A 12,937-nucleotide genomic window follows, 5' to 3' on the forward strand; every position below is an offset into this window, starting at 1 on the left:
TTTCATATCTGCCATGTATATGCGGTATCCCAGCCTGAACACGACTGCATTGAAATATTACCCATTAGGCCTAGCGCCCCCTAGTGAGAACAGGAAATGCCTTTTTTTACGAGACATGTTCCTCCTCCAAGGGAAAAAAATCTGTTGACCTCAAACCTGCATCGGGGAGCCTTAAGACCTGTGTTCAGGTGCCTGATGAAAAATATTGAGGTTTCGTTGAAGCGGAGGGGTCCAAACATGAAAGTGAAAATGATCGTCAACAATTTGTCTCGCAAAATACTTTGAACAGTCATAACTCAGCAGATATACAACATATCTGCGCCAAACTTCCCATGCTTGTTGAGAGTCATACCCTGAAGGGTCCTGTAGGGGTCATTTGCATCAACTCTACAGTGCCAACTAGTGGCGACAGAAAGGAGTTTTAAAAAAGGCCTTTCCTATTGGGTTTTTTTTCAACGTAGAGCAATGAAATTTGGGGAGTAGATACCTTATGCCTAACTGCTCAAAAAAGCCTCTTTCACCCATATTCCAAATCCAACAGAAAATCGGGTATTTTGGATCGAATGTGAAATTTCTGTCCATTTCTAGTACAGTTTACATTTGGAGGCCTGGACATGCACGAAAACTCACCAAATTTTGCACATACATGCGGCTTTGTGTGGATTTCGATAATTTTGCAACGTTACAAAAAAATGTAACAAAATGGCTCAGTGGCGCCCCCTTGAATTTTTCAAAAAGGCGTTTCCTATTAGGTTTTTTTAACGTAAAGCAATGAAATTTGGGGAGTCGATACCTTGTGCAAAACTGCTCCAAAAAGTCCCTTGCACCCATATTCCAAACCCAACAGGAAATCGGGTATTTTGGATCAAATGTGAAATTTTTATCAATTAACAAGGTGCACATTTGAGACCTTGTCACAGAGGGAATTAGTTGGATCATCTTCAAAATTGGTTAGACAATTCAGGAGACATAGGAAATCTAACATTTTCAAAATGGTGTGTTTTCATTCATGGGTCTGACCTGGGCGTGGTGCCAAAGTCGGCCATTTTTTCGGCAAAATGACAAATTCAGTAAAGGACTAATAGCTCCTTGAAACAACGTTCAATCTTTTTCATATCCGGCATGTATGTGCGGGATCCCACCCTTAACACGAGTGCATTGAAATATTACTCATTAGGCCTAGCGCCCCCTAGTGGGAACAGGAAATGCCTTTTTTACGAAACAGGCTCCCCCTCCAAGGAAAAAAAATCTATTCACCTCAAACCTGCATCAGGGGAGATTTAAGACATGTGTTCAGGTGCCTGATGAAAAATACTGAGGTTTGGTTGAAGCAGAAGGGTCCAACAGGAGAAGTAAAAATGACTGAAGCCATTTCGTCTCACCACAAGTTTTGAACAGTCATAACTTCTACAACATATCTGCGCCAAACATATCGTGCTTGTTGAGTCATAGTCTGAAGGGTCCTGTAGGGGTCATCTGCATCAACCCTACAGTGCCAACTAGTGGCAATAGAAAGTCACTCATTTTTTTAAATATATGTCCAGTTCTTTTCAGGTTGGTCATTGTAGTTTCAAGACCTTTTAAAATACTTATTTTACGGCCCATGTCCACATGTCTCTGTCTGTTGCCGTGATGACCCTATATTCGCTCCTTTTTTGTAGTCCTCTGTCCAATAGGGTTTTTTATCTCTTAGGTGTGTGAATGTAAAGAGGCAACTTTCGCGCATGTTAGGTTCTAATGAGATGATTAGAGAGGACGATCTGCCACCACCCTGACCTGCACACTGTCCGAGTTGCGTGACGTCCGAGTTGCGCTAGATTGCGAGGGCCCGTTCAGTCCTGCTTGCAGGCCTATTTATTATTCTTTTTTCAGGGCAAATGAAAATGGCCAATTTGGAGGCCTGAACATGCATGAAAAGTCACCAAAATTTGCACATACGTGCGGCTTCGCGTAAATTTCGATAATCTTGCGTCGTTTAGAAAAAATGTCAAAAAATGGCTCAGTGGCGCCCCCTTGACCCTTAAAATTTTCAAAAAGGCCTCTCCTCTCAGGTTTTCAACGTAGAGCAATGAAATTTGGGGAGTAGATACCTTATGCCTAACTGTTCAAAAAAGCCTCTTGCACCCATATTCCAAATCCAACAGGAAATCGGGTATTTTGGATCAAATGTGAAATTTTTATCGGTTCACAGTTGGAGTTTAAATTTGGAGGCCTGAACATGCACAAAAACTCACCAAAATTTGCACATACATATAACTTTGCATAAGTTTTGATAATCTACGAAAAAATTTAACAAAATCGCTCAGTGGCGCCCCCTTGAAATTTTCAAAAAGGCCTCTCCTATTAGGTTTTTTCAACGTAGAACGATGAAATTTGGCGAGTTGATACATTGTGCAAAACTGCTCCAAAAAGTCTCTTGCACCCATATTCCAAACCCAACAGGAAGCCGGAAATTTTGGATCAAATGTGAAATTTTATCGATTTACATTTGAGACCTTGTCGCTGAAGGATAAAGTTGGATCGTCTTCAAAATTGGTCAGACTATTCAGGAGACATATGAGATCTTAAGTTTTCAAAATGGTGAGTTTTCATTCAAGGGTCTGACCTGGGCGGGGTCCCAAAGTCGGCCATTTTTGGGCAAAACACCAAATTCAGAAAATGATTAAAAACTCCGTGATACAACGTTCAATCTTTTTCATTTCTAGCATGTATATGAGATATCCCAGCCTGAACACGACTGCATTGAAATATTACCCATTAGGCCTGGCGCCCCCTAGTGGGAACAGGAAATAGCATTCTTTACGAGAGAGGATCCTCCTCCAAGGGAAAAAAAACTATTGACCTCAAACCTGTTTCAGGGGAGTCTCAAGACATGTGTTCAGGTGCCTGATGAAAAATATTGAGGTTTCGTTGAAGCGGAGAGGTCCAAACTGGAAGTGAAAATGACCGTCAACAATTTGTCTCGCCAAAAACTTTGAACAAAAGTTAAAAGTTAAAAAAGGCCTTTCCTATTGGGTTTTTTTCAACATAGAGCGAGGAAATTTGGGGAGTAGATACCTTATGCAAAACTGCTCCAAAAAGTCTCTTGCACCCATATTCCAAATCCAACAGGAAATCGGGTGTTTTGGATCGAATGTGAAATTTTTATCGGTTCACAGTTGGAGTTTACATTTGGAGGCTTCAACATGCACGAAAACTCACAAAAATTTGGACATACATGCAGCTTTGCGTAACGTTCAATAATCTTGCAACGTTACGAAAACATGTCACAAAATGGCTCAGTGGCGCCCCCTTGAAATTTTCAAAAAGGCCTCTCCATTTAGGTTTTTTCAACGTAGAGGGATGAAATTCGGAGAGTGGATACCTTGTACAAAACTGCTCCAAAAAGTCTCATGCATGCGTATTCCAAACCCAACAGGAAATCGGGTATTTTGGATTGAATGTGAAATTTTTATCGATTTACAGTGTGCACATTTTACACCTTGGCACCTAGGGAATTAGTTTGATCATTCTCAAAATTGGCGAGACTGTTCATGAGGCATATGAAATCTTAATTTATCAAAATGGTGTGTTTTCATTCACGGGCCTGACCTGGGCGGGGTGCCAAAGTCGGCCATTTTTTCGGCAAAACACCGAATTCGGAAAATTACTGATAACTCCCTCATACACATTCAATCTATTTTAAAGCTGGCATGTGTGTGAGGTATACCAGCCTGAGCAGGACTGGATTGAAAATTTACCATTTGTGCCTGGCGCCTCCTAGTGGGAACAGGACAGGAAAAGCCCTTTTTTACGGGACACACACCTCCTCTAAAGGGAAAAAAACAATCTACCTCAAACCTGCATAAGGGAAGCCTTAAGACCTGTGTTCAGGTGCCTGATGAAAAATATTGAGGTTTCGTTGAAGCGGAGGGGTCCAAACAGGAAAGTGAAAATGACCGTCAACAATTTGTCTCGCTAAAAACTTTGAACAGTCATAACTCGGCAGATATACAACATATCTGCGCCAAACTTCCCGTGCTTGTTGAGAGTCATACCCTGAAGGGCCTTGTAGGGGTCATTTGCATCAACCCTACAGCGCCAACTAGTGGCAATAGAAAGTCACTCGTTTTTCCAATACATGTCCAGTTCTTTTCAGTTTAGTCATTGTAGTTTCAAGACCTATTAAAATACTTATTTACGGCCCATGTCCACGTGTCTCTGTCTGTTGCCGTGACGACCCTTTGTTCGCCATTTAAAGGAAATATTTTTTTTCCAGAGACTCAGGCAGCTTATAGAGCCACAATATTTGGCACACTTTGTCAAATTGGCCCAGTTAGAAGATTAATTTTGGTTTTGAATAAGGGCTTGGCTGCACAGCTCAGTAGTGGCTCCTTTTTTGTAGTACTCTCTCCAATAGGGGTTTTTATCTCTTGGGTGTGGTCAGTGTTTCCCACAGGATTTTAGGAGACTGTGGTGGGAGGGTCTCTGACCATAGGATTTTTTGAAACTGTGGTGGTGGGCTGCATCGGAGTCGGACAGCCACACCATGTCGTGCCACGGCAATTTTTTTTTTTTTCATTATTTTTTGCCCCCCAAGAAGAACCATAACAAAGATATATTTGAAATATTTCATTAGCTAGGCTAATGTTATAGCTCTCAGCTATGGTACATGTATGTAAAATGCGTTGCTGATTACAGCTACGTTACCCAATGTAATAATGCAACTTTTTTTCTCGTAGCAATAGTACAACTTACATCTCGTAGTGACTCAGGGTTGGCAACCCAAACTGTTGAAAGAGCCATATTTGACCCCCCCCCCCCCCCCCCCCCCAAAAAAAAAAACAACTGATACAATATGTCTGGAGCAGCAAAAAATTAAAAGCCTTGTACAAGCCTTATAATTATCAATACTAGCTATATTAGCCTACTATAAAAATGACTAAGTTGGCTAGAAATACATAATTAGCTTTCATGATTAAATGTTTATTTTCCCTGCAGTGGATGCCATAGCGCACCACGTGACTACTCTGTTGTACGATGACACCACAAGTTTAACTTCATTACAATATTAATGAATTGAAAGAATGTATCATGTTTGTCCTCCTAGAAATCCTATTAAAACAAAAAATATATTTCCCTCCCCCATCTTTTTCCATTAAAAAAAAAAAAAAAAAAAAAAAAGCTCCGAAGCAGCACTAAAGAGCCGCATGCGGCCCAAGAGCCGCTGGTTTCAGACCGCCGTCGTAGCCCTCCTTTTTCCTTTTTATTTGACCCTCATAAGTACTACATTACCACAACAATAACAGTCCTTCTGTCAACTGACCCATTTACAGGACTGGGGGAATTCTAATGGCCGTGTAAAGAGTTTTTCTTGATTCGGTGAGAAGGTGAATAGTTTTTTCCCCGTTGTTCGTGAACTAAATTTCCACACAAACGCACATCGAGGCACCATTAACTTAGCAAGGAGAGGTATGAGAGTCATTTTTCGAGTGTCCCAGAGCTCGCGAAATTGGGGGGGGGCGCATTTATCCAACTCCTGTCTGAAGTTGGCGCGTCGGTGTTGTGCCGAAAAATAGCCACTCCACGCGAAATGTCCCCCCGACGGGAGCGCCCACACGTCACTCGTACAAACAGCCTTTTCTTACCAATCGATGGACACGGAAACGACGTTCTTGTACCGTGAATATGTATCATTTTACTCTGCTTGAACTAATAAATACTTTACTGTGACCAACGCTCTGAAAATAGAGCAAGGCTTTATTTTGGGCCCCGCCTCTCCGCGCAAGTTCAATCAAAGTTTGCTTTCCGTCCAAGACGGCCGTCCACCGCTCACTTTCGCCGAAAAGTCCGATCCAAACTATTGTAATGCCCCGGATATGGGGAAGAAGGAGAGAAGTCTGTATTTGCTTACCCACTTGATTGTGGTAACAATAATAAAGAAAAACAATAACAAAATAACAGCGGGCTGCTAAGACATGCGACCGCTATCTCTCGCTATCTCGCTCGTTCTCCCATTCTTCCTACTCGTTCCCCTTGCGTCTCTTAAATAAATAAATAAAATACTACTCTAAAATGCTGCTCTCGCTCGCGCGGGTAGTAGAGTGGAGTGGGCTACAGCTGTCTAATCGGCTGACTGACGCATCTGATTAGTTTTTTTTTTTTTTTTTTTCCCGGCGTTGGGGGGGGGGGGCAAACGAGACTGTGGCGGGCCCAAACGAGACTGTGGTGGGCCGCCACAGTCTCGTTCATTGGTGGGAAACACTGGTGGTAATGTAAGAGGCGACTTTCGAGCATGTTAGGTTCTAATGAGATGATTAGAGAGGAGGATCTGCCACCACCCTGACCTGCACACAGTCCGAGTTGCGTGACGTCCGAGTTGCGCTAGATTGCGAGGGCCCGTTCAGTCCTGCTTGCAGGCCTAGTTTCTCTTGTTACACACAGCGATGCGCTCTTTCCGTTTTGCGACTTCAGTCCCCACTTTTATTTTACCATATCAATCCATGGAAGAAACATTTATTCATCATGATGAAACGAGCAAGTTATACAGCAGCCTTTAAAAGAAAAGTCACATCTGTTTTGTTTTCTCCTGGATTCTGATAAGTTCAAGAAGTTATCAGATTATATTATTACCGTACATATTGTCAGTTTACGGTAATGTTTTGAACTAGCAATGTGCTATGCTTGTGCTGTGTTTCACCAGTCAGTAAAATGACATTTCTGTATCTGTACACAAGCTCTGTTTTCTTGTATTCTTGTATTTATTGGTGCTAAAATTAGGGTGCGCATTATACATGGGTACAATAATTTTCCCTAGATTTTACAAGTAAATTTGGGGTGCGCGTTATACACGGGTGCGCCTTATATTCGGGAAATTATGGTATTTTAGTAAACAGGCATTAAAATCTCTCACCTTTCGTCGAAATTTGCAGACAAAAAGGGTGACCTACATGAATTGTGTAGATCCGAGGAGAAAATTTTTAAGGGGGGGGGGGGGGGGGGTTCGGGAAGTTTTTCTAATGTCGGACGCTCGGTATGCAAGCGGGGAAAGCGGCACAAAGCCAAAAAAGCGCACCAGAGTGGCCAAAACATTGACGTATTTCTAACAAAACAAAGGAGGGTACACTGTTGTGTCCTGTCTCTTCAATGCCAAGCTTGGCTGCACGTCAGCCGTGAATGAACACCAAAAGCGCCGTCACCCAGTTGTTATTTTGGAAGACGACAGGAGTCCATCTAACTAACTAACTAACTAACTAACTAACTAACTAACTAACTAACTAACTAACTAACAGTGTTGTTAATAACGGCGTTACAATATAACGGCGTTACTAACGGCGTTATTTTTTTCAGTAGTGGGTAATCTAATTAATTACTTTTCTCATCTTGGCAACGCCGTTACCGTTACTGAGGACGGAAAGGCATGCGTTACTATGCGTTACTATATTGGTCGAAAAGTCTGAGGGAGACGGACTCACCGAGACGACAGAGCAGAGCAGGAGTGTGGAGGAGGCAAGAAAGTTGTGACGCCGAGCAAACGCGATGCTAGGTAGCTCCAATAATACATGTTGTAGCCGATAGCCTGCAAACTACGCCCGCATGTTATGGTAGATATGGTAGACATGGTAGATAACACATGTACTGTATATAGATGTAACTAGATGCAAAATGACAGACATGGCACTAAATGCGTTAGTAGACAGCCGCCATCTTGAAGCAGTAGACTTTTTAGGACGGCTCTGTTGTAGAGAACCTTCCTAGCGAACCTAAGTAACTTTTTATATAAAATACTTCTAAATCGGCAAAATCTTGACTTGAATCTATCTTTAAATGATGAAACAGTTTTAAAACTTTCATATGTCGAAAGTAGAGAGAAGGAAACTAATGCAATAATGGGAGCAATTCTAACAACTTTTAACAGTTGATTCAGGGTAAAGAGTAAATTAGGGTAAAGAATTGGGCTCGGGCCAATTGTACCAAAAACCTTCACAAAAAACTTCACATAGTGTAGTCAATGTTTTTTTTTTTTTTTTTTTTTAATTGAGGGAAAAAAAAAAAGTAATTATCACCAATTACTTTGCCAAGTAACTAATTACTCTTACATTCAGGTAATTGAGTTACTAACGCAATTACTTTTTGGGAGAAGTAATTTGTAACTATAATTAATTACTTTTTTTCAGTAAGATTAACAACACTGCTAACTAACTAACTAACTAACGACATGTTGTATTGAAGTTGCTAAGCCTGTTGAAATATGCAACTAGTCCATTTATTGCACGGTAAATAAAAATGAGGATGGTTATTTTCACGGCTGCGTTTTATCGTCGCGTGCATGCGTGCGTCTATCTGTGCGTCCGTGTACTCGTGCGTGTTGATGGCATGTGAGACTCCAGTTTCTTTGACGGATGTTTATTGGTCATCAACACGCCGTAGAATTAAAGTTCAGAATCGCTGGTTAACAGCATTTGCAAACCAAAAAAATTGATATCTGACACCACGTGCAATGACAAAAAGAGTTGTTGTTTTTTGTGGAGTGTAAAGTACTGTTCGCGGTTTAGCGAACGTACTTCCGGTGAACATTTCAAAATAAAAGCACATTATGTTTGTCATATAAATAACGATTTCTGGAGTTAATGCCACATACTTCAGAATTCGGATTCTACACTAAGAATAGCTTTAAAATGACACCCTTTTTATGAAAAATCTAATTGGCTATGATTTTACTACCATTATATACAGTGGGGCAAATAAGTATTTAGTCAACCACCAATTGTGCAAGTTCTCTGACTTGAAAAGATTAGAGAGGCCTGTAATTGTCAACATGGGTAAACCTCAACCATGAGAGACAGAATGTGGAGAAAAAAACCAGAAAATCACATTGTTTGATTTATAAAGACTTTATTTACAAATTAGAGTGGAAATAAGTATTTGGTCACCAACAAATAAGCAAGATTTCTAGCTGTCAAAGAGGTCTAACTTCTTCTAACAAGGTCTAACGAGGCTCCAATCGTTACCTGTATTAATGGCACCTGTTTTAACTCATTATCGGTATAAAAGACACCTGTCGACATCCTCAGTCAGTCACACTCCAAACTCCACAATGGCCAGACCAAAGAGCTGTCGAAGGACACCAGAGACAAAATTGTAGACCTGCACCAGGCTGGGAAGACTGAATCTGCAATAGGAAAAACGCTTGGTGTAAAGAAATTAACTGTGGGAGCAATTATTAGAAAATGGAAGACGTAAAAGACCACTGATAATCTCCCTGGATCTGGGGCTCCATGCAAGATCCTGCCCCGTGGCATCAAAATGATAACAAGAACGGTCAGCAAAAATCTCAGAACCACACAGGTGGACCTAGTGAATGACCTACAGAGAGCTGGGACCACAGTAAAAAAGGCTACTATCAGTAACACAGTGCGCCGCCAGGGACTCAAATCCTGCACTGCCAGACGTGTCCCCCTGCTGAAGCCAGTACAGGTCCAGGCCTGTCTGTGGTTCGCTAGAGAGCATTTGGATGATCCAGAAGAGTACTGGGAGAATGTGTTATGGTCAGATGAAACCAAAATAGAACTTTTTGGTAGAAACACAGGCTCTCATGTTTGGAGGAGAAAGAATACTGAATTGCATCAGAAGAACAGCATACCCACTGTGAAGCATGGGGGTGGAAACATCATGCTTTGTGGCTGTTTTTCTGCAAAGGGACCAGGACAACTGATCCGTGAAAAGGAAAGAATGAATGGGGCCATGTATTGAGAGATTTTGAGTGAATATCTCTTTCCATCAGCAAGGGCATTGAAGATGAGACGTGGCTGGGTCTTTCAGCATGACAATGATCCCAAACACACAGCCAGGGCACCAAAGTAGTGGATTCGTAAGAAGCATTTCAAGGTCCTGGAGTAGCCTAGCCAGTCTCCAGATCTCAACCCCATAGAAAATCTTTGGAGGGAGTTGAAAGTCCGTGTTGCCCAACGACAGACCCAAAACATCATTGCTCTAGAGGAGATCTGCGTGGAGGAATGGGCCAAAATACCAGCAACAGTGTGTGAAAAGCTTGCGAAGATTTACAGAAAACGTTTGGCCTCCGTTATTGCCAACAAAGGGTACATAACAAAGTATTGAGATTAACTTTTGGTACTGACCAAATACTTATTTTCCACCATGATTTGCAAATAAATTCTTTAAAAATCAAACAATGTGATTTTCTGGGTTTTTTTCCACATTCTGTCTCTCATGGTTGAGGTTTACCCATGATGACAACTACAGGCCTCTCTAATATTTTCAAGTGGGAGAACTTACACAATTAGTGGTTGACTAAATACTTATTTGCCCCACTGTATAGTAGTATACTATAATATTAATGCTAGATATTTTTTTAAGAATTGTTTTGAATCATGTTGGAAAGGCGAAGTCAGTGTTCTGAATCTGTTTACATTCCATTCTTTTGCACTAGTTAACGGTATCAGCATTTGACCTCATTGATTATTTGTGATTGTTGTTATTTACGTGTTTATTTGTACTTTAATAAAGAATTTAAGTGTTCCAAAACATTTTTTTGTGAATTAATAGGCGTCATCAAAAATTTAATTGCTGAATTAGTAAAAAAATAAAACAAATAAAATAAAATAAAAAAACGGGAAAGGGTTAGGGTTTAGGGTTACGGTTAGTAAAAATAGTCTGCTGGCTAATCAGGAGAAAATTATTCGTTTGGGACAGCCCTAGTTGTACAGTGTACCGGAACATATTTCCTCCACACCCTTCTCACCTTTTTAACCCTTGACCCATTTTCATGCCTGGGTAAATAGCAGTTAAACATGGGTTGGTTTTATCAAAACATATCAATTTCACACAGAAATCTTTTGTGTAGACAAACTGCTGATCTCATCAAAAATGGTGCAGATGCTGGCGGTTGTGAGCTGTACATTAAAATTGCTATTAAACTTGTGATTCACAGTGAAGAAGCGTCAGGATTGAGGCGGATGATCCCGGAGAGAAGAGACCACCCACCTTATCCGTCTTTTTATTTAGTGTCAGCTATTGTTTTTGTCTGTAAACGCTAACATTGACTTTCATACCTCTCACTCTGACTCGCATTGTGCCGCTATCATCGATTCGCCAAGCGTATTGTTTGCCTTGAAATGAGACAATCTCTGTGTGCCGTTGTTTCCATTGGAAGTGCATCTGTCACGGACAATGCTTCCATCTCTCCCGCCTTTGTAGCAATGTAGCGACTGTGTCGGCTTGATAGAAGGTGTCGCTATGCTGTCCAGTTACCTTGTAGATGTGTATCGCCCTCCTCAGTACCGGCTTTGATGCATGACCTCCCATTTTAGCATCTCGCTTTAGAACACCAATCTCATCTTCACAAGTCTTTTTCGAGACTCAATCTTATTTACACTGCTGGCCAAAAGTATTGGCTCCCCTGCAATTCTCTCAGACAATGCTCAATTTCTCCCACAAAATGATTGCAATTACAAATGCTTTGGTAGTAATATCTTCATTTATTTTGCTTGCAATGAAAAAAAAAACACAAAAGAGAATGAAAAAAAATTGAATCCTTATCATTTTAAACAAAACTCCAAAATGGGCAGGACAAAAGTATTGGCACCCTCAGCCTGATACTTGGTAGCACTGCCTTTACACAAAATACCTGTGAACAACCGCTTCTGGTATCCATCAGTGAGTTTCTTACAATGCTCTGCTGGAATTTTAGACCATTATTCTTTGGCCAACTGCTCCAGGTCGCTGAGATTTGAAGGGTGCCTTCTCTAAACTGCCATTTTTAGATCTCTCCACAGGTATTCTGTGGGATTCTGGTCTGGACTCATTGCTGGCCACTTTAGAAGTCTCCAGTGCTTTCGCTCAAACAGTTTTCTAGTGCTTTTTGAAGTGTGTTTTGGGTCATTGTCCTGCTGGAAGACTCATGACCTCTGAGGGAGACCCATCTTTCTCACATTGGGCCCGACATTATACTGCAAAATTTGTTGGTAGTCTTCAGACTTCATAATGCCACGTACACAGTCAAGCAGTCCAGTGCCAGAGGGAGCAAAGAAACCCCAAAACATCAGGAAACCTCCACAAAGGTTGACTGTGGGGACCGTGTTCTTTTCTTTGAAAGCCTCGTTTTTTTCCCCTTGTAAACTCTATGTTGTCGCCTTTTCTCATTTGACCAGAGAACATTTTTCCAAAGTTTCGGCAAACTCTAGCCTGGCTTTTTTATGTCTCCGGGTCAGAAGTGTAGTCTTCCTGGGTATCCTACCATAGAGTCGCTTTTCATTCAGATGCCGACAGATAGTCCAGGTTGACACTGTTGTAACCTCGGACTGCAGGACAGCTTGAACTTGTTCGGATGATAGTCGAGGTTCTTTTTCCAACATCTGCACAATCCTTCGTTGAAATCTCTCGTCAATTTTTCTTTTCCGTCATCATCTAAGGAGGTTAGCCACAGTGCCATGGGCTTTACACTTATAGATGACACTGCGCACGGTAGACACAGGAACATTCAGGTCTTTGGAGATGGACTTGTAGCCTTGAGATTGCCTATGCTTCCTCACAATTTTGCTTCTCAAGTCCTCAGACAGTTATTTGGTCTTATTTTTTCCCCATGCTCAATGTGGTACACACAAGTACACAAGACAGAGTTTGAGTCGACTTTAATCCATTTTAACTGGCCGCACGTGTGATTTAGTTAGTGCCACAACCTGTTATGTGCCACAGGTAAGTAACAGGTGCTGTTAATTACACAAATTAGAGAAGCATCACATGATTTTTCAAAGGGTGCCAATACTTTTGTCCGGCCCATTTTTGGAGTTTTGTGTAAAATAATAATGATTTTTTTTTCCCCATTGTCTTTTGTGTGTGTGTTTTTTTTTTTTTTTTATTACAAGCAAAGTAAATGAAGATATTACCCCCAAAGCATTTGTTAATTGCAATCATTTTCTGGGAGAAATTGAGCATTATC

The 12,937-nt window shown here is 41.2% G+C and overlaps 1 protein-coding gene across 5 annotated transcripts in view; it reads left to right on the forward strand.

Annotated features, from left to right (window-relative positions):
• cadm4 (cell adhesion molecule 4) overlaps positions 1 to 12,937 on the forward strand; it is a 468,758-nt gene that overhangs the window by 430,718 nt on the left and 25,103 nt on the right. The gene's annotated exons all lie outside the window — the stretch shown is intronic.

The sequence above is a fragment of the Corythoichthys intestinalis genome, chromosome 4 (assembly GCF_030265065.1).
Source record: "Corythoichthys intestinalis isolate RoL2023-P3 chromosome 4, ASM3026506v1, whole genome shotgun sequence".
Classification (NCBI taxonomy): Eukaryota; Metazoa; Chordata; class Actinopteri; order Syngnathiformes; family Syngnathidae; genus Corythoichthys; species Corythoichthys intestinalis.